The 26,342-nt window shown below is 45.3% G+C and overlaps 1 protein-coding gene across 7 annotated transcripts in view; it reads left to right on the top strand.

Annotated features, from left to right (window-relative positions):
* Window positions 1-19,423: 19,423 nt before the first annotated feature.
* The window catches only part of LOC110530883 (zinc finger FYVE domain-containing protein 9), a 48,087-nt gene continuing 41,168 nt past the window's right edge, over window positions 19,424-26,342 (top strand). For 6 of the 7 annotated variants that reach the window (XM_036986704.1, XM_036986703.1, XM_036986708.1 and 3 more), the window contains exon 1: window positions 19,549-20,377. The gene's annotated coding sequence lies outside the window, so the exon portion shown is untranslated. The other variant, XM_036986702.1, reaches the window with a different exon arrangement.

Genomic DNA, 26,342 nt, shown 5'->3' with positions numbered 1-26,342 from the left:
GATATAATGACTGATATAGAGACTGATATAGTGACTGATATAGAGACTGATATAGTGACTGATATAATGACTGATATAGAGACTGATATAGTGACTGATATAGAGACTGATATAGTGACTGATATAGAGACTGATATAGTGACTGATATAGAGACTGATATAGTGACTGATATCGAGACTGATATAGTGACTGATATAGAGACTGATATAGTGACTGATATAGAGACTGATATAGAGACTGATATAATGACTGATATAGTGACTGATATAGAGACTGATATAGTGACTGATATAATGACTGATATAGAGACTGATATAGTGACTGATATAGTGACTGATATAATGACTGATATAGTGACTGATATAGTGACTGATATAGAGATTGATCGTGACTGATATAGAGACTGATATAATGACTGATATAATGACTGATATAGTGACTGATATAATGACTGATATAGTGACTGATATAATGACTGATATAGTGACTGATATAGAGACTGATATAGAGACTGATATAATGACTGATATAGTGACTGATATAATGACTGATATAGAGACTGATATAGTGACTGATATAATGACTGATATAGTGACTGATATAGAGATTGATCTATACCTGTGACTGATATAGTAACTGATATAGAGACGGATCGAGACTGATATAGAGACTGATAGTGACTGATATAATGACTGATATAGAGACTGATATAATGACTGATATAGTGACTGATATAGTGACTGATATAATGACTGATATAATGACTGATATAATGACTGATATAGTGACTGATATAGAGACTGATATAGTGACTGATATAGAGACTGATATAATGACTGATATAGAGACTGATATAATGACTGATATAGTGACTGATATAGAGATTGATCTATACCTGTGACTGATATAGTAACTGATATAGAGATTGATCGAGACTGATATAGTGACTGGTATAGAGACTGATATAGAGACGGATCGAGACTGATATAGAGACTGATAGTGACTGATATAATGACTGATATAGAGACTGATATAATGACTGATATAGTGACTGATATAGTGACTGATATAATGACTGATATAGAGACTGATATAGTGACTGATACAGAGACTGATATAGTGACTGATATAGAGACTGATATAGTGACTGATATAATGACTGATATAGTGACTGATATAGTGACTGATATATAGGGATTGGGGATCCATTTGGGATACACATGAGGGACAATTAGTATCTGATTGATTTAAAACCAGCAGTTCCTTATCAGATACAAATGTCTGAATCTGTGAGGAACATTGTGAAACACCATGTCTTCTAGAGCCTACAGAGGACTTTGCTGGGTTTTTATTCTAGCTATGGAGAGTGAACTAACATTCACTTTTCATATCATTTTTTTTCTACAGGCTGCTTAGTATGTAATTGAACTGTAGTAGATAAATACTTCTACTTCATTTTTTATTTGTTCAACTAGAAAATTGTTCACTTGATATTTTAAGCTGGAAAATGTTTTATACCATCTCAAGACCTGGCTCCACCAACTAGAGAAATTCTCTTTTGGAATTCAGAATTCTCTTTTGGAATTCAGATTTCTCTTTTGGAATTCGGATTTCTCTTTTGGAATTCGGATTTCTCTTTTGGAATTCAGAATTCTCTTTTGGAATTCAGAATTCTCTTTTGGAATTCAGATTTCTCGTTTGGAATTCAGATTTCTCTTTTGGAATTCGGAATTGTCTTTTGGAATTCGGAATTGTCTTTTGGAATTCGGAATTGTCTTTTGGAATTCGGCAGCCATCTTGAAAGGCTATCGAGGTGTCACTGTTAAAAATGTCTTACACTGTTGAAAGAAACTACTGTAGATTGAAATGAAATCAACACACTGAATTTGAATAGTAATTCTTAGTGTAGTATTTGTATTGAGTTGTTTTCTATTGAACATTTCAGCTTCATAGTGTTTTCTGACAATACATAAAGGGACCAATCACTGTTAGATTCAAATTAAAAATACTAGTTCACAGCTGAGTGTTGTATTATTATTCATTCACTTCAAAGGAATCCATGTGTATATATTCTGTATACTCCATTCAACAGACACTATTATCCAGTTACTTTTAGTCATCTGTGCATACATTTTACATAAGAGTGGTCGCGGGAATTGAACCCACTACCACTAGAAGCACCCTGCTATACCAACTGAGCTACAGAGGCCCGGCGGAGATCGAACTGGACCACGACGTGTTATAGTCTTTGAATAGCCAGTCAGTGGTCCTGCACTACGCATGACTAATTCAGCGTTCACGTGCTCGTCGGGAACGAGGAAACTGACATTTCCGACGTGCTTCGTTGAACCAGTCAACAACTTCAACGATTTCCAAGGGAAATCACATACAGCTGTTCTGTGTTGAGCAGTTAAGAAATCAAATGCTTCTCCTATATGCTTAATTTAGTTATTTTATGCAACTTTAGTTGGGCTATATGTTTAGATGTTTAATACATTATAAGGCCGCATGATGCTACTAATGATGATATGAAAAAAAAGTTGCATGAAGGGCACGAGCGCTGCTCTGCTGATTGCGCAGGTTGCACACTCTTTATCCAGTTTGACAAGCACATGATAATATTCTCAACCATCAGACTATGCTTCATGTTTATCAGTTGGAGTGGAATTATTATTAAAATTTAGAATGGCCCGTAAAAAAAACGGCATCCATATTCTGCACTGGTCTTCCTTTAGACCCACAACAGCTGATTCCTACAGCTGATTCCTACACAAGTCAAGGGGAACCAGGGAGGGTGGGTCTTCCTTTAGACCCACAACAGCTGATCACTACAACTGATCCCTACACAAGTCAAGGGGAACCAGGGAGGGTGGGTCTTCCTTTAGACCCACAAACTTTCCTGCCGCAGCCAAAATAACGTTACCTTTCTTAGACTTCTTTGAGACTTGTGCGTACAGTTTATAACTGTGGCAAAGAACGTCACAAAATCCACCTTTTTAACACAACAGGGTGTCTTTTGACTGGCACCAAACATTTACTACAGTCTGCGGTGTATCCACTACCAGAACTTCACTCAATTATGTTAATTCGTTTCAAGCATAGGAGATTCGATAGAGCAGTCAATCTTTTGCCACCTCCATATCCGTCGCCTTTACAGGGCACACTCCAGGAACTCAGGATCCACACTACAATTACAACACGGTTATCCTTCTACACACCGTTCTTCAATATACTCTGTCCGTCTGCAGACACTTTAAACATGGCAAAATCCTTTACAATTCTTACACTGCAATGGTTTGGGGACAAAACTAATACAGCGTATTTTACATAACCAAGCATCACATGCGTGGGTATTTACTATTTATCAATAAACAACAAGCCTGAAAGACGTTCATGGTTTTCTCCATTCACCCAGCGGGTCAGACACCGGGCACTAACCACAGGAAATGTTCTTCAGGTATTCAACCTGAACAGCAATTATCCTTTTGACTGAAAATCTCCACACTAAGAAATGTTGGCACCTTGGCGGTGAGAAAACACATTTCCAATCCGCCAATCGTCGCCATTCAGCAACCGCGAGTTTCCTCCTGCGTCCCAGTTCCGCTGTGGACCTGTCTGGACCTGTGCTGCACCGGGTGACTGATCAACCCAACAGGCTACCCACGCTGTCTTTACACGGGTAAATGATTCAACTGTGGACTGTAAGACAAAGATAACAGCCCTGAAATAATACACGTTTCTCTCGGGTTTACTTTGAGCATCACATTTGTCTTGTTATCATGTCTGGCTTGCTGGCTATGTTACCCAGCTAGTTAGTTTAGCTATGGTTTCTTCAGTAACGTTAACCTTTATCTAAATAGTTAAATAGTCACCTCGCCAATCATCTCTGAACCTTTTTTTTTTTTTAGAAATGCATGAAATAAAAATATAAATATATATAAAATATAAAATAAAATGAACATGATAAATGACAGATAGATAGGTAGCTGCAGATTTTATGTCTAGCTGAGTGTTAATGTTTTAACTAGGTGTTTATCTAGCTAGCTTGCTCGTTCCTAACAATGTTATCTAGTTAACTAAATATCTCCATATATAATATATATATATATAGCCAGCTCAACCGTCAGTTTACTCAACAGCTTCCTTAATTTTTTAACGAGGTCAATTCAACATTTCCACAGTGGTTAATCTGTAGTAAGAGAATAGATTCAGTGACTGAAACAGGTTACTGTCATGTACTGTCATGTTGTGTCTTGTCTCTGTCCTTTCCCTTCACCCTGTCTCCCTCTGCTGGTCGTTGTTAGGTTACCTTTTCTCCCCCGCTTTCCCCCAGCTGTTCCTTGTCTCCTCTAACTACCCATTCACCCCGTTTCCCACCTGTTCCCTTTTTCCCTCTGATTAGGTCCCTATATCTCTCTCTGTTTCTGTTCCTGTCCTTGTCGGATTCTTGTTTGTTGTGTTTCATGCCTGAGCCAGACTATCGTCATGTTTGCTGTAACCTTGTCCTGTCCTGTCGGAATCTGCCGGTCTATCTGAGCCTACCTATGTTTGGTTATTAAAGAAGCTCTGTTTAAGTTAGTTCGCTTTTGGGTCCTCATTCACTCACCATAACAGAAGAATCCGACCAAGAATGGACCCAGCGACTTCGGATCCTCTCCACTCAGCCGTCGGGATCCAGGGAGCGATGCTAGGCAGACACGAGCAGGAAGTGTCTGCTGCTCGACATGCCGTTGAGACCCTGGCCACCCAAGTCTCCAACCTCACAGAACAGGTTCACCATCTCCGCCTCGATCCACCGGCCACTTCCAGGGCTTTCGAATCTCCGGAGCCCAGAATCAATAACCCGCCGTGTTACTCTGGGGAGCCCACTGAATGCCGCTCGTTCCTCACCCAGTGTGATATTGTGTTTTCTCTCCAGCCCAACACTTACTCCAGGAGCACTGCTCGTGTCGCCTACGTCATATCTCTCCTTATTGGACGGGCTCGTGAGTGGGGCACGGCAATCTGGGAGGCAAGGGCTGAGTGTACTAACCAGTATCAAGACTTTAAGGAGGAGATGATACGGGTTTTTGATCGATCTGTTTTTGGGGAGGAGGCTTCCAGGGCCCTGTCTTCCCTATGTCAAGGCAATCGATCCATAACAGACTACTCTATTGAGTTTCGCACTCTTGCTGTCTCCAGTGGCTGGAACGAGCCGGCCTTGCTCGCTCGTCTTCTGGAGGGTTTCCGCGCAGAGGTAAAGGATGAGATTCTCTCCCGGGAGGTTCCTTCCAGCGTGGATTCCTTGATTGAACTCGCTATTCGCATTGAGCGACGGGTTGATCTTCGTCACCGAGCTCGTGGAAAGGAGCTCGCGCTCTCCGTCGCCTCCCTCTCCGCATCACTACCATCTTCCTCTGCCGGCTCGGGTGCTGAGCCCATGCAGCTGGGAGGTATCCGCATCTCGACTAAGGAGAGGGAACGGAGAATCACCAACCGCCTCTGTCTCTATTGCGGTTCCGCTGGTCATTTTGTCACTTCATGTCCAGTAAAAGGCCAGAGCTCGTCAGTAAGCGGAGGGCTACTGGTGAGCGCTACTACTCCTGTCTCTCCTTCAAGATCCTGCACTACCTTGTCGGTCCATCTACGCTGGACCGGTTCGTCAGCTTCCTGCAGTGCCTTAATAGACTCTGGGGCGGAGGGCTGTTTTATGGACGAGACCTGGGCTCGGGAACATGACATTCCTCTCAGACAGTTAAAGGAGCCCACGGCCTTGTTCGCCCTGGATGGTAGTCCTCTCCCCAGGATTCAGCGTGAGACGCTACCTTTAACCCTCACTGTTTCTGGTAATCATAGTGAAACCATTTCTTTTTTAATTTTTCGTTCACCTTTTACACCTGTTGTTTTGGGCCATCCCTGGCTAGTTTGTCATAATCCTTCCATTAATTGGTCTAGTAATTCTATCCTCTCCTGGAACGTCTCTTGTCATGTGAAATGTTTAATGTCTGCTATCCCTCCTGTTTCCTCTGTCTCTTCTTCACAGGAGGAGCCTGGTGATTTGACAGGGGTGCCGGAGGAATATCACGATCTGCGCACGGTGTTCAGTCGGTCCAGGGCCACCTCTCTTCCTCCACACCGGTCGTATGATTGTAGTATTGATCTCCTTCCGGGAACCACCCCCCCCCGGGGTAGACTATACTCTCTGTCGGCTCCCGAACGTAAGGCTCTCGAAGATTATTTGTCTGTAGCTCTTGACGCCGGTACCATAGTCCCCTCCTCCTCTCCCGCCGGAGCGGGGGTTTTTTTTGTCAAGAAGAAGGACGGGTCTCTGCGCCCCTGCATAGATTATCGAGGGCTGAATGACATAACAGTGAAGAATCGTTATCCGCTTCCTCTTATGTCTTCAGCCTTCGAGATCCTGCAGGGAGCCAGGTTTTTCACTAAGTTGGACCTTCGTAACGCTTACCATCTCGTGCGCATCAGGGAGGGGGACGAGTGGAAGACGGCGTTTAACACTCCGTTAGGGCACTTTGAATACCGGGTTCTTCCTTTCGGCCTCGCTAACGCTCCAGCTGTCTTTCAGGCATTAGTCAATGATGTCCTGAGAGACATGCTGAACATCTTTGTTTTCGTTTACCTTGACGATATCCTGATTTTTTCACCGTCACTCCAGATTCATGTTCAGCACGTTCGACGTGTCCTCCAGCGCCTTTTAGAGAATTGTCTTTTTGTGAAGGCTGAGAAGTGCACTTTTCATGCCTCCTCCGTCACATTTCTCGGTTCTGTTATTTCCGCTGAAGGCATTAAGATGGATCCCGCTAAGGTCCAAGCTGTCATTGATTGGCCCGTCCCTAAGTCACGCGTCGAGCTGCAGCGCTTTCTCGGCTTCGCGAACTTCTATCGTCGTTTCATCCGTAATTTCGGTCAGGTGGCAGCTCCTCTCACAGCCCTTACTTCTGTCAAGACGTGCTTTAAGTGGTCCATTTCCGCCCAGGGAGCTTTTGATCTCCTCAAGAATCGTTTTACATCCGCTCCTATCCTTGTTACACCTGACGTCTCTAGACAGTTCGTTGTCGAGGTTGACGCGTCAGAGGTGGGCGTGGGAGCCATCCTTTCTCAGCGCTCCCTCTCTGACGACAAGGTCCACCCATGCGCGTATTTTTCTCATCGCCTGTCGCCGTCGGAACGTAACTATGATGTGGGTAACCGCGAACTGCTCGCCATCCGGTTAGCCCTAGGCGAATGGCGACAGTGGTTGGAGGGGGCGACCGTTCCTTTTGTCGTTTGGACTGACCATAGGAACCTTGAGTACATCCGTTCTGCCAAACGACTTAATGCGCGTCAGGCGCGTTGGGCGCTGTTTTTCGCTCGTTTCGAGTTCGTGATTTCTTATCGTCCGGGCTCTAAGAACACCAAGCCTGATGCTTTGTCTCGTCTCTTCAGTTCTTCAGTAGCCTCCACTGACCCCGAGGGGATTCTCCCTGAGGGGCGTGTTGTCGGGTTGACTGTCTGGGGAATTGAGAGGCAGGTAAAACAAGCGCTCACTCACACTCCGTCGCCGCGCGCTTGTCCTAGGAACCTTCTTTTCGTTCCCGTTCCTACTCGTCTGGCCGTTCTTCAGTGGGCTCACTCTGCCAAGTTAGCCGGCCACCCTGGCGTTCGGGGTACGCTTGCTTCCATTCGCCAGCGTTTTTGGTGGCCCACCCGGGAGCATGACACGCGTCGTTTCGTGGCTGCTTGTTCGGTCTGCGCGCAGACTAAGTCCGGTAACTCTCCTCCTGCCGGCCGTCTCAGGCCGCTTCCTATTCCCTCTCGACCGTGGTCTCACATCGCCTTAGATTTTGTCACCGGACTGCCTTCGTCAGCGGGGAAGACTGTTATTCTTACGGTTGTCGATAGGTTCTCTAAGGCGGCTCATTTCATTCCCCTTGCTAAGCTTCCTTCTGCTAAAGAGACGGCACAAATCATCATCGAGAATGTTTTCAGAATTCATGGCCTTCCGTCAGACGTCGTTTCGGACAGAGGTCCGCAATTCACGTCTCAATTTTGGAGGGAGTTTTGCCGTTTGATTGGGGCTTCCGTCAGTCTCTCTTCCGGCTTTCACCCCCAGTCTAACGGTCAAGCAGAACGGGCCAATCAGACTATTGGTCGCATCTTACGCAGTCTTTCTTTTCGTAACCCTGCGTCTTGGTCAGAACAGCTCCCCTGGGCAGAATACGCCCACAACTCGCTTCCTTCGTCTGCGACCGGGCTATCTCCTTTTCAGAGTAGCCTCGGGTACCAGCCTCCGCTGTTCTCATCTCAGTTCGCCGAGTCCAGCGTCCCCTCCGCTCAGGCTTTTGTCCAACGTTGCGAGCGCACCTGGAAGAGGGTCAGGTCTGCACTTTGCCGTTATAGGACGCAGACTGTGAGGGCTGCTAATAAGCGTAGAACTAAGAGTCCTAGATATTGTCGCGGTCAGAGAGTTTGGCTCTCCACTCAGAACCTTCCCCTTAAGACGGTTTCTCGCAAGTTGACCCCGCGGTTCATTGGTCCGTTCCGTATTTCTCGGGTCATTAATCCTGTCGCAGTTCGACTTCTTCTTCCGCGATACCTTCGTCGCGTCCACCCGGTCTTCCATGTCTCCTGCATCAAGCCCGTCCTTCGCGCCCCCGCTCGTCTCCCCCCCCCCCCCCCCCATCCTTGTCGAGGGCGCACCCATCTACAGGGTCCGTAGAATTTTGGACATGCGTCCTCGGGGCCGTGGTCACCAGTACCTCGTAGATTGGGAGGGGTACGGTCCTGAGGAGAGGAGTTGGGTTCCCTCTCGGGACGTGCTGGACCGTGCGCTGATCGAGGATTTCCTCCGTTGCCGCCAGGTTTCCTCCTCGAGTGCGCCAGGAGGCGCTCGGTGAGTGGGGGGGTACTGTCATGTACTGTCATGTTGTGTCTTGTCTCTGTCCTTTCCCTTCACCCTGTCTCCCTCTGCTGGTCGTTGTTAGGTTACCTTTTCTCCCCCGCTTTCCCCCAGCTGTTCCTTGTCTCCTCTAACTACCCATTCACCCCGTTTCCCACCTGTTCCCTTTTTCCCTCTGATTAGGTCCCTATATCTCTCTCTGTTTCTGTTCCTGTCCTTGTCGGATTCTTGTTTGTTGTGTTTCATGCCTGAGCCAGACTATCGTCATGTTTGCTGTAACCTTGTCCTGTCCTGTCGGAATCTGCCGGTCTATCTGAGCCTACCTATGTTTGGTTATTAAAGAAGCTCTGTTTAAGTTAGTTCGCTTTTGGGTCCTCATTCACTCACCATAACAGTTACATTCATTCTGTAATGAGTATAGGCATACGTTTCCCGTTCGTCATTTGTTGTAAATGAATTCATGGAAATATTGTCTGTCTCTCCCTTTTTCAGATAAAGCCATGAACCAAGAGAAACTCGCCAAACTTCAGGCTCAGGTCCGGATAGGTGGAAAGGTAACTAACGACCATCTGTACATTTTGAATGGACATTTTATTATGACACAACTGTGAGGACACGTCTTCACTTTTCCATATCTGGTAATCAAATCAAATTGTATGTCACATGTGCCGGTGTAGACCTTACAGGGAAATGATTACTTACAAGCCCTGAACCAACAATGCAGTTCAAGAAATAGAGTTAAGAAAATATTTACTAAATAAACTATAAGTATTTTTTTTTTAAAGTAACAAGATAATTACATAACAATAACAAGACTATATACAGGGGGTACCGGTACTGAGCTAATGTACAGGTTAGTCAAGGTAATTTGTAAAGTGACTATGCATAGATAATAAACAGCGAGTAGCAGCAGTGTAAAAACAAAGGGGGGGGGGGGGGGGGGGGGGGGGGGGGGGGGGGGGGTGAGTCAATGCAAATAGTCCAGGTGGCCATTTGATTAATTGTTCTGCAGTCTTATGGCTTGGGGGGTAGAAGCTGTTATGGAGCTTTCTGGTCCAAGACTTGGTGCTCTGGTACCGCTTGCCGTGCGATAGCAGAGAGAACAGTCTGACTTGGGTGACTGGAGTCTTTGACAATGTTTTGGGGTTTCCTCTGACACTGCCTAGTATAGAGGTCAATGTAATGGCCAGGGTTGGAGGTTACCAAACCAACTGCTCCCTAACTGCCTAGTATATAGGTCAATGTAATGGCCAGGGTTGAGTTACACAGTTATAACTGCCTAGTTGAAGGGAGTTAGATGCGATAAAGCAGCTGCCAGTCCTGTTTCCCTGAGTTCAGCATTCCTATTATGGACAAATGCTTTGGCCCATTCAGCCTGGGGCCCAGGGTTTTGTCTCCTACTGTTTAGTAGGGTGCATCCTCCTGTGCTGTCTCCCCTCCACAGATAGATGGCGCTGTTGACACTCAGGATATCACTAACCAGTTATTATTTCAATTGGAACCTTTATTTAAGTAGGCAAGACAGTTTAAGAACAAATTCTTATTTACAATGACGGCCTACACCGGCCAAACCCGGACGACACTGGGGCCAATTGTGCGCCGCCCTACGGGTCTCCAAATCACGGCCGGTTGTGATACAGCCTGGATCAAGGGGTTCTTCGAAATTGCTTATAAGTTTATGACGGTTGTAAGTTAGTAAGTAAGTCACTAAGGACGTAAAACCACACAAAGTTGAAAAGGTTTGGTATGGGCCCCCATATCCACAAGGCCCAGTAGATCACTGGGGCCCAGCTCCCTGCCATCCAGGACCTCTATCAGGTGGTGTGAAAGGGAGGGCCAGAGAACTGTTAGTCTCCAGCCACCCAAGACATATGACTGTCCGCTCTGCTTCTGCACGGCAAGCAGTACCGGAGCCTCAAGTATGACACCAACAGGCTCCTGAACAGCTTCTATCCCCAAGACATAAGACTGTCCGCTCTGCTTCTGCACGGCAAGCGGTACAGGAGCATCAAGTCTGACACCAACAGGCTCCTGAACAGCTTCTATCCCTAAGACATAAGACTACTAAATAGCTAACAGAATGGCTAATTGGACTGAGTTGACCCTTTTGATATTTTTGTTCACTGCCTGTACACACTGACACTCCAACACACACATAACATGCACACACATTTATACAGACTCCTCACACACACACACACGCTTGGATACAATCATCCTATACACTGCTGCTACTCTGTTTATCTTATATCCTGTTGCCTAGTCACCTTCCCCCTATACATATCTACCTCCATCACTCCAGTATCCTTGCCCCCTTCCCCCTATACATATCTACCTCCATCACTCCAGTATCCCTGTCCCCTTCCCACTATACATATCTACCTCCATCACTCCAGTATCCCTGTCTCCTTCCCCCTATACATATCTACCTCCATCACTCCAGTATCCCTGTCCCCTTCCCCCTATACATATCTACCTCCATCACTCCAGTATCCCTGTCCCCTTCCCCCTATACATATCTACCTCCATCACTCCAGTATACCTGTCCCCTTCCCCCTATACATATCTACCTCCATCACTCCAGTATCCCTGTCCCCTTCCCCCTATACATATCTACCTCCATCACTCCAGTATCCCTGCCCCCTTCCCCCTATACATATCTACCTCCATCACTCCCCTATACAGACACACACACTGTCCCCTATACAGACACACACTGTCCCCTATATAGACACACACACTGTCCCCCATACAGACACACACTGTCCCCTATACAGACACACACACTGTCCCCTATATAGACACACACACTGTCCCCTATATAGACACACACACTGTCCCCTATATAGACACAAACACTGTCCCCTATACAGACACACACACTGTCCCCTATATAGACACACACTGTCCCCTATACAGACACACACACTGTCCCCTATACAGACACACACACTGTCCCCTATATAGACACACACACTGTCCCCTATACATATTCACACTGTCCCCTATACAGACACACACACTGTCCCCTATATAGACACACACACTGTCCCCTATACAGACACACACACTGTCCCCTATACAGACACACACACTGTCCCCTATATAGACACACACTGTCCCCTATATAGACACACACACTGTCCCCTATATAGACACACACACTGTCCCCTATATAGACACACACACTGTCCCCTATATAGACACACACTGTCCCCTATATAGACACACACTGTCCCCTATATAGATTCACACTGTCCCCTATATAGACACACACTGTCCCCTATATGGACACACACACTGTCCCCTATACAGACACACACTGTCCCCTATATAGACACACACTGTCCCCTATATAGACACACACTGTCCCCTATATAGACACACACACTGTCCCCAAATAGACTCACACACTGTCCCCTATATGGACACACACACTGTCCCCTATACAGACACACACTGTCCCCTATATAGATTCACACTGTCCCCTATATGGACACACACACTGTCCCCTATACAGACACACACTGTCCCCTATACAGACACACACTGTCCCCTATACAGACACACACTGTCCCCTATATAGACACACACTGTCCCCTATATAGACACACACTGTCCCCTATACAGACACACACACTGTCCCCAAATAGACTCACACACTGTCCCCTATATGGACACACACACTGTCCCCTATACAGACACACACTGTCCCCTATATAGATTCACACTGTCCCCTATATGGACACACACACTGTCCCCTATACAGACACACACTGTCCCCTATACAGACACACACTGTCCCCTATACAGACACACACTGTCCTCTTTAAAAATGTATATTTTTTTTACCCATTTCTTCTCAAATTGCAGTACTTGACGACAAATCGATGTCAATCACAAACCAGAAGATATTGAAGAGGAGGAGGACGACGTTCCAGGTATTGTTTCACACCGCACACATCGGTGTTAAATGGCAGCATCATGTGACCTTTGACCTTTTACTGTGATGTAAATGATCACGTGGAGGTGCAGTATGTTGGTCTCCCTCCCTGGTGTGATATTGTGCTAGTACGCCATGGTGTTTAGGATTATCTCCATGTGATCTTGGAACACTTTTCAGTCATTTTAAATATGTTCATTGCTAATCTGAGAACAGGTGATTTGCTTGGGTTTCACTTTGAAATTTGGTTTAGCAGAATAATCGTCCTGGCCACGGCCAGCCTAGTTTCTCATAGCATATTGAATTAAATAATTAGCATTTGCTTCATATGAGACTCGTCTGGAATTAACTCCCACCTCTCCTCTCCTCTCCTCTCCTCTCCTCTCCTCTCCTCTCATCTCCTCTCCTCTCCTCTCCTCTCCTCCTCTCTCCTCTCCTCTCTCCTATCCTCTCCTCTCCTCTCCTCTCCTCCTCTCTCCTCTCCTCTCCTCTCCTCTCCTCCTCTCTCCTCTCCTCTCCTCTCCTCCTCTCTCCTCTCCTCTCCTCTCCTCTCCTCCTCTCTCCTCTCCTCTCCTCTCCTCTCCTCCTCTTCTCCTCCTCTCCTCTCCTCTCCTCTCCTCTCCTCTCCTCTCCTCTCTCCTCTCCTCCTCTCTCCTCTCCTCCTCTCTCCTCTCCTCTCCTCTCCTCTCTCCTCTCCTCTCCTCTCCTCTCCTCTCCTCTCCTCTCCTCTCCTCTCCTCTCCTCTCTCCTCTCCTCTCCTCTCCTCTCCTCTCCTCTCCTCTCCTCTCCTCTCCTCTCCACAGATCTTGTAGAAAACTTTGATGAGGCGTCAAAGAATGAAGCAGACTAACCAGTCTAACTAACCAGTCCAACTCCAGCCACCTTCTACCCTCCACTTAGTACCAACTACCCAGTACCAACTACCCAGTACCAACTACCCAGTACCAATTACCCAGTACCAACTACCCAGTACCAACTACCCAGTACCAACTACCCAGTACCAATTACCCAGTACCAACTACCCAGTACCAACTACCCAGTACCAACTACCCAGTATCAACTCAGGACCCAGTACCAATTACCCAGTACCAACTACCCAGTACCAACTACCCAGTACCAACTCAGGACCCAGTACCAACTACCCAGTACCAACTACCCAGTACCAACTACCCAGCCCCATCTACCCAGTACCAATTACCCAGTACCAACTACCCAGTACCAATTACCCAGTACTAACTACCCAGTACCAACTACCCAGTACAAACTACCCAGTACAAACTACCCAGTACCAACTACCCAGTACCAACTACCCAGTACCAACTCAGGACCCCACCTACTACCCAGTACCAATTACCCAGTACCAACTACCCAGTACCAACTACCCAGTACCAACTACCTAGTACCAACTACCAAGTAGCAACTCAGGACCCCACCTACTACCTAGTACCAACTACCCAGTACCAACTCAGTATCCCACCTACTACCCAGTACCAAATCAGTACCACACCTACTACCCAATACCAACTCAGTACCCCACCTGTTATCCAGTACCCCACCTACTATCCAGTACCAACTCAGTACCCCACCTACTATCCAGTACCAACTACCCAGTACCAACTCAGTATCCCACCTACTATCCAGTACCAACTCAGTACCCCACCTACTATCCAGTACCAACTCAGTACCCCACCAACTACCCAGTACCAACTACCCAGTACCAACTCAGTACCCCACCTACTATCCAGTACCAACTACCCAGTACCAACTCAGTATCCCACGTACTATCCAGTACCAACTCAGTACCACACCTACTACCCAGTACCAACTCAGTACCCCACCTGTTATCCAGTACCAACTCAGTACCCCACCTACTATCCAGTACCAACTCAGTACCCCACCAATTACCCAGTACCAACTACCCAGTACCAATTACCCAGTACCAACTACCCAGTACCAACTACCCAGTACAAACTACCCAGTACAAACTACCCAGTACCAACTACCCAGTACCAACTACCCAGTACCAACTCAGGACCCCACCTACTACCCAGTACCAATTACCCAGTACCAACTACCCAGTACCAACTACCCAGTACCAACTACCTAGTACCAACTACCAAGTAGCAACTCAGGACCCCACCTACTACCTAGTACCAACTACCCAGTACCAACTCAGTATCCCACCTACTACCCAGTACCAAATCAGTACCACACCTACTACCCAATACCAACTCAGTACCCCACCTGTTATCCAGTACCCCACCTACTATCCAGTACCAACTCAGTACCCCACCTACTATCCAGTACCAACTACCCAGTACCAACTCAGTATCCCACCTACTATCCAGTACCAACTCAGTACCCCACCTACTATCCAGTACCAACTCAGTACCCCACCAACTACCCAGTACCAACTACCCAGTACCAACTCAGTACCCCACCTACTATCCAGTACCAACTACCCAGTACCAACTCAGTATCCCACGTACTATCCAGTACCAACTCAGTACCACACCTACTACCCAGTACCAACTCAGTACCCCACCTGTTATCCAGTACCAACTCAGTACCCCACCTACTATCCAGTACCAACTCAGTACCCCACCAACTACCCAGTACCAACTACCCAGTACCAACTCAGTACCCCACCTACTATCCAGTACCAACTCAGTACCCCACCTACTATCCAGTACCAACTCAGTACCCCACCTACTATCCAGTACCAACTCAGTACACCACCTACTACCCAGTGCCCAAACCCTCTATCATGTGGGCTCAAACAGGGGCCTGTTCAGGAAGATGTAATGTTACAGAACTTTCAGCTAAAATAAATGAAACGTATAGAACAGATATGTCTTGTCAAATGCAATAGGGAATCATGTCTGCTCTATCCATTCTTGATATTGATATCTGTGACGTTCAGAACGTTTCACATTTAACTGAATACACCCCGGACCTCTCTGTTACGGTGAAACTGTTGTTAAAGAAACGACCGTCATCGTCTGGTATTTTTAACCTCAGAGAAACCGACCTGGGCTCTGTCCCAAATGCCTCCCTATTCATAGTTCGCTACTTTTAACGAGAGCCCCGTGTAGGGAATTAGGGGAGGCCATTTTGGACAGAAGCCCAGTGTACCAACGCCATAGCAACAGTACGTGTATTTTAACAGGCTGTCACATGGTACTCTTTGCCTCTAGTACTATTACAGTGAATAAATAAGAGTCTCATTTCGAACGCACCTTTACAATCAGCAACAGTTGGCAGTCGAACATCCCAGAAGGTTTAAATGGCCCTTACTATAGCATGACGAACACATTCCAACCCAGCCGTGTCAGACATCATTAGACTTATTGAATTGTTTTTTCTTCCTGTGTATTAAAAACAAAAAATGTGATCCATTTTAATATTTCGGATGCTGTGTTTTTATTGGCTGTATCATGTTCAATCCAACATTGTTTTATTAGCTGTATTAGGGGTATTAGCTGTGTTAGGGATATTAGCTGTGTTAGGGATATTAGCTGTGTTAGGGATATTAGCTGTGTTAGGGATATTAGCTATATTAGGGATATTAGCTGTGTTAGGGATATTAGCTGTGTTGGGGATATTAGCTGTATTAGGGATATTAGCTGTATTAGGGATATTAGCTGTATTAGGGGTATTAGCTGTGTTAGGGATATTAGCTGTGTTAGGGATATTAGCTGTGTTAGGGATATTAGCTGTATTAGGGATATTAGCTGTATTAGGGATATTAACTGTGTTAGGGATATTAGCTGTGTTAGGGATATTAGCTGTGTTAGGGATATTAGCTGTGTTAGGGATATTAGCTGTGTTAGGGATATTAGCTGTATTAGGGATATTAGCTGTATTAGGGATATTAACTGTGTTAGGGATATTAGCTGTGTTAGGGATATTAGCTGTGTTAGGGATATTAGCTGTATTAGGGATAACAACATTGTGGTTTTATTAACTGTATTAGGGGTATTAGCTGTGTTAGGGATATTAGCTGTGTTAGGGATATTAGCTGTATTAGGGATATTAGCTGTATTAGGGATATTAGCTGTGTTAGGGATATTAGCTGTATTAGGGATAACAACATTGTGGTTTATTAGCTGTATTAGGGATATTAGCTGTATTAGGGATAACAACATTGTGGTTTTATTAGCTGTATTAAGGATATTAGCTGTATTAAGGATATTAGCTGTATTAGGGATATCAACATTGTGGTTTTATTAGCTGTCTTAGGGATATTAGCTGTGTTAGGGATATTAGCTGTATTAGGGATAACAACATTGTGGTTTTATTAGCTGTATTAGGAATATTAGCTGTATTAGGGATATTAGCTGTATTAGGGATATTAGCTGTATTCGGGATATTAGCTGTGTTAGGGATATTAGCTGTATTAGGGATATTAGCTGTATTAGGGATAACAACATTGTGGTTTTATTAGCTGTGTTAGGGATATTAGCTGTATTAGGGATAACAACATTGGTTTTATTAGCTGTATTAGGGATAGCAACATTGTGGTTTTATTAGCTGTGTTAGGGATATTAGCTGTATTAGGGATATTAGCTGTATTAGTGATATAAGCTGTATTAGGGATAACAACATTGGTTTTATTAGCTGTATTAGGGATAACAACATTGTGGTTTTATTAGCTGTGTTAGGGATATTAGCTGTGTTAGGGATATTAGCTGTATTAGGGATATTAGCTGTATTAGGGATAACAACACTGTGGTTTTATTAGCTGCATTAAGGATATTAGCTGTGTTAGGGATATTAGCTGTATTAGGGATAACAACATTGTGGCTTTATTAGCTGTGTTAGGGATATTAGCTGTGTTAGGGATATTAGCTTTATTAGGGATATTAGCTCTATTAGGGATATTAGCTGTGTTAGGGATATTAGCTGTGTTAGGGATATTAGCTGTGTTAGGGATATTAGCTATATTAGGGATATTAGCTGTGTTAGGGATATTAGCTGTATTAAGGATATTAGATGTATTAGGGATATTAGCTGTGTTAGGGATATTAGCTGTATTAGTGATAACAACAGTGTGGTTTTATTAGCTGTCTGAGGGATATTAGCTGTGTTAGGGATATTAGCTTTATTAGGGATATTAGCTCTATTAGGGATATTAGCTGTGTTAGGGATATTAGCTGTGTTAGGGATATTAGCTGTGTTAGGGATATTAGCTATATTAGGGATATTAGCTGTGTTAGGGATATTAGCTGTATTAAGGATATTAGATGTATTAGGGATATTAGCTGTGTTAGGGATATTAGCTGTATTAGTGATAACAACAGTGTGGTTTTATTAGCTGTCTGAGGGATATTAGCTGTATTAGGGATATTAGCTGTATTAGGGATAGCAACATTGAATAGTTGAGATACAATGTGTGTGTCTGAACTGGCACCCTATATGGGGCTCTGGTGCATAGAGTAATGGTGTGTAGGAAATAGCTGCCATTTGGGAGGAAGCCTGTGCATAGTGTAATGGTGTGTAGGAACTGGCTGCCATTTGGGAGGAAGCCTGTGCATAGTGTAATGGTGTGTAGGAAATAGCTGCCATTTGGGAGGAAGCCTGTGCATAGTGTAATGGTGTGTAGGAAATAGCTGCCATTTTGGGAGGAAGCCTGTGCATAGTGTAATGGTGTGTAGGAAATAGCTGCCATTTTGGGAGGAATCCTGTGCATAGTGTAATGGTGTGTAGGAAATAGCTGCCATTTTGGGAGGAATCCTGTGCATAGAGTAATGGTGTGTAAGAAATAGCTGCCATTTGGGAGGAATCCTGTGCATAGTGTAATGGTGTGTAGGAAATAGCTGCCATTTGGGAGGAAGCCTGTGCATAGTGTAATGGTGTGTAGGAAATAGCTGCCATTTGGGAGGAAGCCTGTGCATAGTGTAATGGTGTGTAGGAAATAGCTGCCATTTGGGAGGAAGCCTGTGCATAGTGTAATGGTGTGTAGGAAATAGCTGCCATGTGGTTGGAAGCCTGTGCATAGTGTAATGGTGTGTAGGAAATAGCTGCCATTTGGGAGGAATCCTTTGCATAGTGTAATGGTGTGTAGGAAATAGCTGCCATTTTGGAGGAAGCCTGTGCATAGTGTAATGGTGTGTAGGAAATAGCTGCCATTTTGGAGGAAGCCTGTGCATAGTTTTGTTATTTTTTTATAACATGTTTTGATTTTTCTAGTTATTGAGGGCTCCAAAGCAGACTGGATCTGCATGGTCCCGAGTGGAGCAGCGGTCTCAGGCTAGAGGCGCCATTACAGACCCTGGTTCGATCCCGGGCTGCATCACAGCAGTCGTTCAGGTTTGGCCGGGCTAGGCCGTCATTGTAAAAAATAATTTGCTCCTAACTGACTTACCTGGTTAAATAAAGAATCACAAGACTACAGAATAGAGCCTCACCAGGAATGTGTGTGACAATGTAGAGGCTATTTTCTAAACTAGGTCACCTCTTTGCCTGACAACCAGACTGTGATACCTCTGGTTATTGTTTGGAAAATACCTCTCACAAACCAGAATGTTAAATATAATTATATTTAAACAGGGAGGAAGGTGAGACACTATGTATCCACAGAGAAGTATAACTAAGTCACCTGTTCAGAGCGCAGGTCACCTGAGACATGCGCACCAGATGAAAACAGACGCGTTCATACCTGCCGAGATCGTGCACGTGTTTACATGGTTCTATCTACGCATGCTTCAGGTGAGCGCTTTGAAAAGTTGATCTAATTCTACTTTCCTGCGGATATATTCTCTCACATCCCTTCCTCCAAAAAAGGACCAACCGCACGGACAAGCAAGTTCACATATAATTTAATTCAGTATACTGTCTGGAAACAACTTTCCTGATCATTAATTTCTGCCTGACATAAGAATTCATTGCAAATTCAACATCGGGGCTTCAGGCTAATCACATCATTGCATGGTTCCATAGCCAATGTGAAAGCCTATGTCAAAATGATTGCATCGGTTACGTTTAATGATGGCGAGACGAAGTTCTATCTCATGTAGTACACTACTTTTGACTGCATTGAACTAGATAGGGAATTGGGTGTCGTTTTAAGATGTATTTCCTCAGGATCAAGGGGCGCTGTGCTGCTGTTTATTCTTGCTCTGGCTTTGCGGCCTTTTCTGTTGTCTGGAAAAGCCCTCTCACAAGGTTATGAAATGAGTGTCGTTTTGACTTAACCGTGGAGCTCGTTTTTTAATGCCGGACTCGGTCACTATTCGGATGGGTTGAGCCAAGATGTCGTGCTTTTTACTGCTGTCGCAGCTCCGGTAACCGTTCCTCATGTTAACCCTTGGGGGAGGAGGGATTCTTGAGTGCTGTCGCACAACTATTACTTTCCGACTTCTGCTGTTCGAGTCTGGCAACAACAGAACTGGAAGTGGTTGTGGGTTCTGGTTTTCACGGCGAGACTTGTAAAATCTCATTTTTTAAAAAGGCGATCGTTGTAAATGATCTCTCTGTGTGTGTGAGAGAGAGAGAGAATGAGGGATACCAACGGGAGGATTTCGTGGCACTACTCGGGATGATGGGAATTCCACCGGTGAGTATAGTTTATACCGTGGGTTTGTTTTTCCATGTAATCTAGTCTCTGACGGTACACAGTCACTCGGCTTCGGCCATTGTGTCCTAATGCTGGCGATTATGTATTATATGTATGGCAGTCTGGAAGTCCTCATTATAAGATCTGATAGGAACATTTTATAAAGATGACGCATATGTGACTAATTGTAACATTGCCTACTTCAGTATCTTGTCTCTCGTTAGCCGCCAAACGTGGAGTAGCAAAGCCACACAAACAACATTAGCAAGCGAGCTAACCGACGGGATATAACGCCAGCTAATGTCCAGGCTGGTAGTGAACTACATTTAGGCTGCTTTAGGGTGTCAGCTTTGTTCAGAAACAATCGGTGCCCCAGGCTTTTAGCCATAATAATAATATAGGACGATATGCCTGTCCATGATCACAGCAACACAGTAGCCCCTGGCAACATTATACTGGTGATTTACAGGCGACAATATATCCGTTGTCCACAACAGCTACTTGGAGACATTATCTCTGGTGCTGCTATTTAGCTACATTTGATCGTGTTGATACAACATTGTAGCCTTCACGTTATTGACTGTAACTTGTGCTGCCTCTGCATCACATTTAGGTTTTAGCTACTAGCATAGGACCCCAGCATCAGACCCTTGTGCTGATGGCAAACCCCATAAACTGCCTGGCCACAAGTTAACCATAAACAACTAACTAGCTGTTGCTTCTTTTAATGATAGCTAAGCTATGTTATAGTATATTATGAAATGTCACGACCTAGAGTTCCATTATTGTTGACAAGGTACTGAATGTGACCTAAGTGGAGCTTATTTTTGGCCTGTTATGGCTTCAACTACTTCACACAGCTGTTGTTGGGTACGTGGTTCCTGGAGTGAAGTAGTAGCTTACTTTCAAGAGGCCAGACTAACTATCAACTGTTTAATGGAATAATAATAATTATTATTATTAGTTATTATTAAGTATTGAACTGATTCCTTGTGTAGGATGGTTGTGTTAGAGTAAGTGGAAGATCCTGGCCAATCCAAGAATCTAGGTGACGTATTTATCAAGCGTCTTGAAGTTGGATTGCAGATTGATCCGTTCAGCCTTTGTAGATCCCCATTTTTAAAAAGTGGACATGGATCAGTTCCCTTATTCACAAAACATATCAGAAAAGGTTCCAGGAATCCAGTTAACCTGTTTTATAAGACTAAAAATACTCCCAGCTCAGAGTAGGTTTTAGGGTGATTGATAAGACACTGCTCAGAGTAGGTTTTAGGATGATAAGATGCTGCTCAGAGTAGGTTTTAGGGTGATTTGTTAAGCCACTGCTCAGAGTTGGTTTTAGGATGATAAGATGCTGCTCAGAGTAGGTTTTAGGGTGATTTGTTAAGCCACTGCTCAGAGTTGGTTTTAGGATGGTGATAAGACACTGCTCAGAGTAGGTTTTAGGGTGATTTGTTAAGCCACTGCTCAGAGTTGGTTTTAGGATGGTGATAAGACACTGCTCAGAGTTGGTTTTAGGATGGTGATAAGACACTGCTCAGAGTAGGTTTTTAGGAGGACGATAAGATGCTGCTCAGACAAACTCTTGAGTCAGGAGTAAAATCACCTTGTAAAATTTTGTCAGCTGGTAAACACGACAGTTTGAGCTACTGCCGAAGGAAAGATGGCTGACCCTCGTTCACAGTTATTAGCTTAGTGCAGTGGTCACCAACCCTTTGATCGACTGGTCGGTCTCCAAGGCATTCCTAGTCGATCGCCAAACATTTCTGTAAAAAAAACAAACAAAGATAACGCTTTTTTTATTATTTGTTTTGTGTTGTTGGCGGTACGTGCACTTGATTTAGCAGGTTTAGTGTCGGAAGACAAAGTGTTCCCATTTTGAATCATTTCATGTGTCTGAAGACTTCTACACGCCAGGCCTCGAGAACAAGTGCACCTACAGGCCTACCGTTGGCCAATCGGATAGCTCTGATCACCGTGACTGCACCGTTTCCTCGAGCCATAAGACTGTAAAAAGAGAACCTTGAGCTCACTGACAAGTTGATACTGTGAGATTTCAAAACTGTTAAAACCATGTGAAGGCTTCAACGAATACAGAGGCGCGCTGCTGTTTTTATGACTACGTTCAAGTTGTTACTCAGCACTGTCAACACGTTGTTCAACACTTTTTATTTTTATTAGCTATAAAATGCGGTTTCTCCCTACTTCCACTCATGCTACAACCTGCACTGCAGCTGTATTGAATGACTACAACCTGCACTGCAGCTGTCATGAATGACTACAACCTGCACTGCAGCTGTATTGAATGACTACAACCTGCCCTGCAGCTGTAATGAATGACTACAACCTGCACTGCAGCTGTATTGAATGACTACAACCTGCACTGTAGCTGTAATGAATGACTACAACCTGCACTGCAGCTGTATTGAATGACTACAACCTGCCCTGCAGCTGTCATGAATGACTACAACCTGCACTGCAGCTGTAATGAATGACTACAACCTGCACTGCAGCTGTAATGAATGACTACAACCGGCCCTGCAGCTGTATTGAATGACTACAACCTGCACTGCAGCTGTATTGAATGACTACAACCTGCCCTGCAGCTGTCATGAATGACTACAACCTGCACTGCAGCTGTAATGAATGACTACAACCTGCACTGCAGCTGTCATGAATGACTACAACCTGCCCTGCAGCTGTAATGAATGACTACAACCTGCACTGCAGCTGTAATGAATGACTACAACCTGCACTGCAGCTGTATTGAATGACTACAACCTGCACTGCAGCTGTATTGAATGACTACAACCTGCACTGCAGCTGTATTGAATGACTACAACCTGCACTGCAGCTGTAATGAATGACTACAACCTGCCCTGCAGCTGTCATGAATGACTACAACCTGCACTGCAGCTGTATTGAATGACTACAACCTGCACTGCAGCTGTAATGAATGACTACAACCTGCACTGCAGCTGTCATGAATGACTACAACCTGCCCTGCAGCTGTCATGAATGACTACAACCTGCCCTGCAGCTGTCATGAATGACTACAACCTGCACTGTAGCTGTCATGAATGACTACAACCGGCCCTGCAGCTGTCATGAATGACTACAACCGGCCCTGCAGCTGTAATGAATGACTACAACCTGCCCTGCAGCTGTCATGAATGACTACAACCTGCCCTGCAGCTGTCATGAATGACTACAACCTGCACTGCAGCTGTAATGAATGACTACAACCTGCCCTGCAGCTGTCATGAATGACTACAACCTGCCCTGCAGCTGTCATGAATGACTACAACCTGCCCTGCAGCTGTCATGAATGACTACAACCTGCACTGTAGCTGTCATGAATGACTACAACCTGCACTGTAGCTGTCATGAATGACTACAACCTGCCCTGCAGCTGTCATGAATGACTACAACCGGCCCTGCAGCTGTAATGAATGACTACAACCTGCCCTGCAGCTGTCATGAATGACTACAACCTGCCCTGCAGCTGTCATGAATGACTACAACCTGCCCTGCAGCTGTCATGAATGACTATAACCTGCACTGTAGCTGTCATGAATGACTATAACCTGCACTGTAGCTGTCATGAATGACTATAACCTGCACTGCAGCTGTCATGAATGACTACAACCTGCACTGCAGCTGTCATGAATGACTACAACCTGCCCTGCAGCTGTAATGAATGACTACAACCAGCCCTGCAGCTGTCATGAATGACTACAACCGGCCCTGCAGCTGTAATGAATGACTACAACCTGCCCTGCAGCTGTCATGAATGACTACAACCTGCCCTGCAGCTGTATTGAATGACTACAACCGGCCCTGCAGCTGTATTGAATGACTACAACCTGCACTGCAGCTGTCATGAATGACTACAACCTGCACTGCAGCTGTCATGAATGACTACAACCTGCACTGCAGCTGTCATGAATGACTATAACCTGCACTGTAGCTGTCATGAATGACTATAACCTGCACTGTAGCTGTCATGAATGACTATAACCTGCACTGCAGCTGTCATGAATGACTACAACCTGCACTGCAGCTGTCATGAATGACTACAACCGGCCCTGCAGCTGTAATGAATGACTACAACCAGCCCTGCAGCTGTCATGAATGACTACAACCAGCCCTGCAGCTGTCATGAATGACTATAACCTGCCCTGCAGCTGTCATGAATGACTACAACCTGCACTGCAGCTGTATTGAATGACTACAACCGGCCCTGCAGCTGTATTGAATGACTACAACCTGCACTGCAGCTGTCATGAATGACTACAACCTGCACTGCAGCTGTCATGAATGACTATAACCTGCACTGTAGCTGTCATGAATGACTATAACCTGCACTGTAGCTGTCATGAATGACTATAACCTGCACTGCAGCTGTCATGAATGACTACAACCTGCACTGCAGCTGTCATGAATGACTACAACCGGCCCTGCAGCTGTAATGAATGACTACAACCAGCCCTGCAGCTGTCATGAATGACTACAACCAGCCCTGCAGCTGTAATGAATGACTACAACCTGCACTGCAGCTGTCATGAATGACTACAACCTGCCCTGCAGCTGTCATGAATGACTACAACCTGCACTGTAGCTGTCATGAATGACTACAACCGGCCCTGCAGCTGTCATGAATGACTACAACCTGCCCTGCAGCTGTCATGAATGACTACAACCTGCACTGTAGCTGTCATGAATGACTACAACCTGCACTGCAGCTGTCATGAATGACTACAACCTGCCCTGCAGCTGTCATGAATGACTACAACCTGCCCTGCAGCTGTCATGAATGACTACAACCTGCACTGCAGCTGTATTGAATGACTACAACCGGCCCTGCAGCTGTATTGAATGACTACAACCTGCACTGCAGCTGTCATGAATGACTACAACCTGCACTGCAGCTGTCATGAATGACTACAACCTGCACTGCAGCTGTCATGAATGACTATAACCTGCACTGTAGCTGTCATGAATGACTATAACCTGCACTGTAGCTGTCATGAATGGCTATAACCTGCACTGCAGCTGTCATGAATGACTACAACCTGCACTGCAGCTGTCATGAATGACTACAACCTGCACTGCAGCTGTCATGAATGACTACAACCGGCCCTGCAGCTGTAATGAATGACTACAACCAGCCCTGCAGCTGTAATGAATGACTACAACCTGCACTGCAGCTGTCATGAATGACTACAACCTGCCCTGCAGCTGTCATGAATGACTACAACCTGCACTGTAGCTGTCATGAATGACTACAACCGGCCCTGCAGCTGTCATGAATGACTACAACCGGCCCTGCAGCTGTAATGAATGACTACAACCTGCCCTGCAGCTGTCATGAATGACTACAACCTGCCCTGCAGCTGTCATGAATGACTACAACCTGCACTGCAGCTGTAATGAATGACTACAACCTGCCCTGCAGCTGTCATGAATGACTACAACCTGCCCTGCAGCTGTCATGAATGACTACAACCTGCACTGCAGCTGTCATGAATGACTACAACCTGCACTGTAGCTGTCATGAATGACTACAACCTGCACTGTAGCTGTCATGAATGACTACAACCTGCCCTGCAGCTGTCATGAATGACTACAACCGGCCCTGCAGCTGTAATGAATGACTACAACCTGCCCTGCAGCTGTCATGAATGACTACAACCTGCCCTGCAGCCGTCATGAATGACTACAACCTGCACTGCAGCTGTATTGAATGACTACAACCGGCCCTGCAGCTGTATTGAATGACTACAACCTGCACTGCAGCTGTCATGAATGACTACAACCTGCACTGCAGCTGTCATGAATGACTATAACCTGCACTGTAGCTGTCATGAATGACTATAACCTGCACTGTAGCTGTCATGAATGACTATAACCTGCACTGCAGCTGTCATGAATGACTACAACCTGCGCTGCAGCTGTCATGAAT

Source organism: Oncorhynchus mykiss, chromosome 8 (genome assembly GCF_013265735.2).
Source record: "Oncorhynchus mykiss isolate Arlee chromosome 8, USDA_OmykA_1.1, whole genome shotgun sequence".
NCBI classification, from domain to species: domain Eukaryota; kingdom Metazoa; phylum Chordata; class Actinopteri; order Salmoniformes; family Salmonidae; genus Oncorhynchus; species Oncorhynchus mykiss.
The sequence above is the reverse complement of the archived record's forward strand: the minus strand, read 5'-3'. Positions and strand labels throughout refer to the sequence as shown.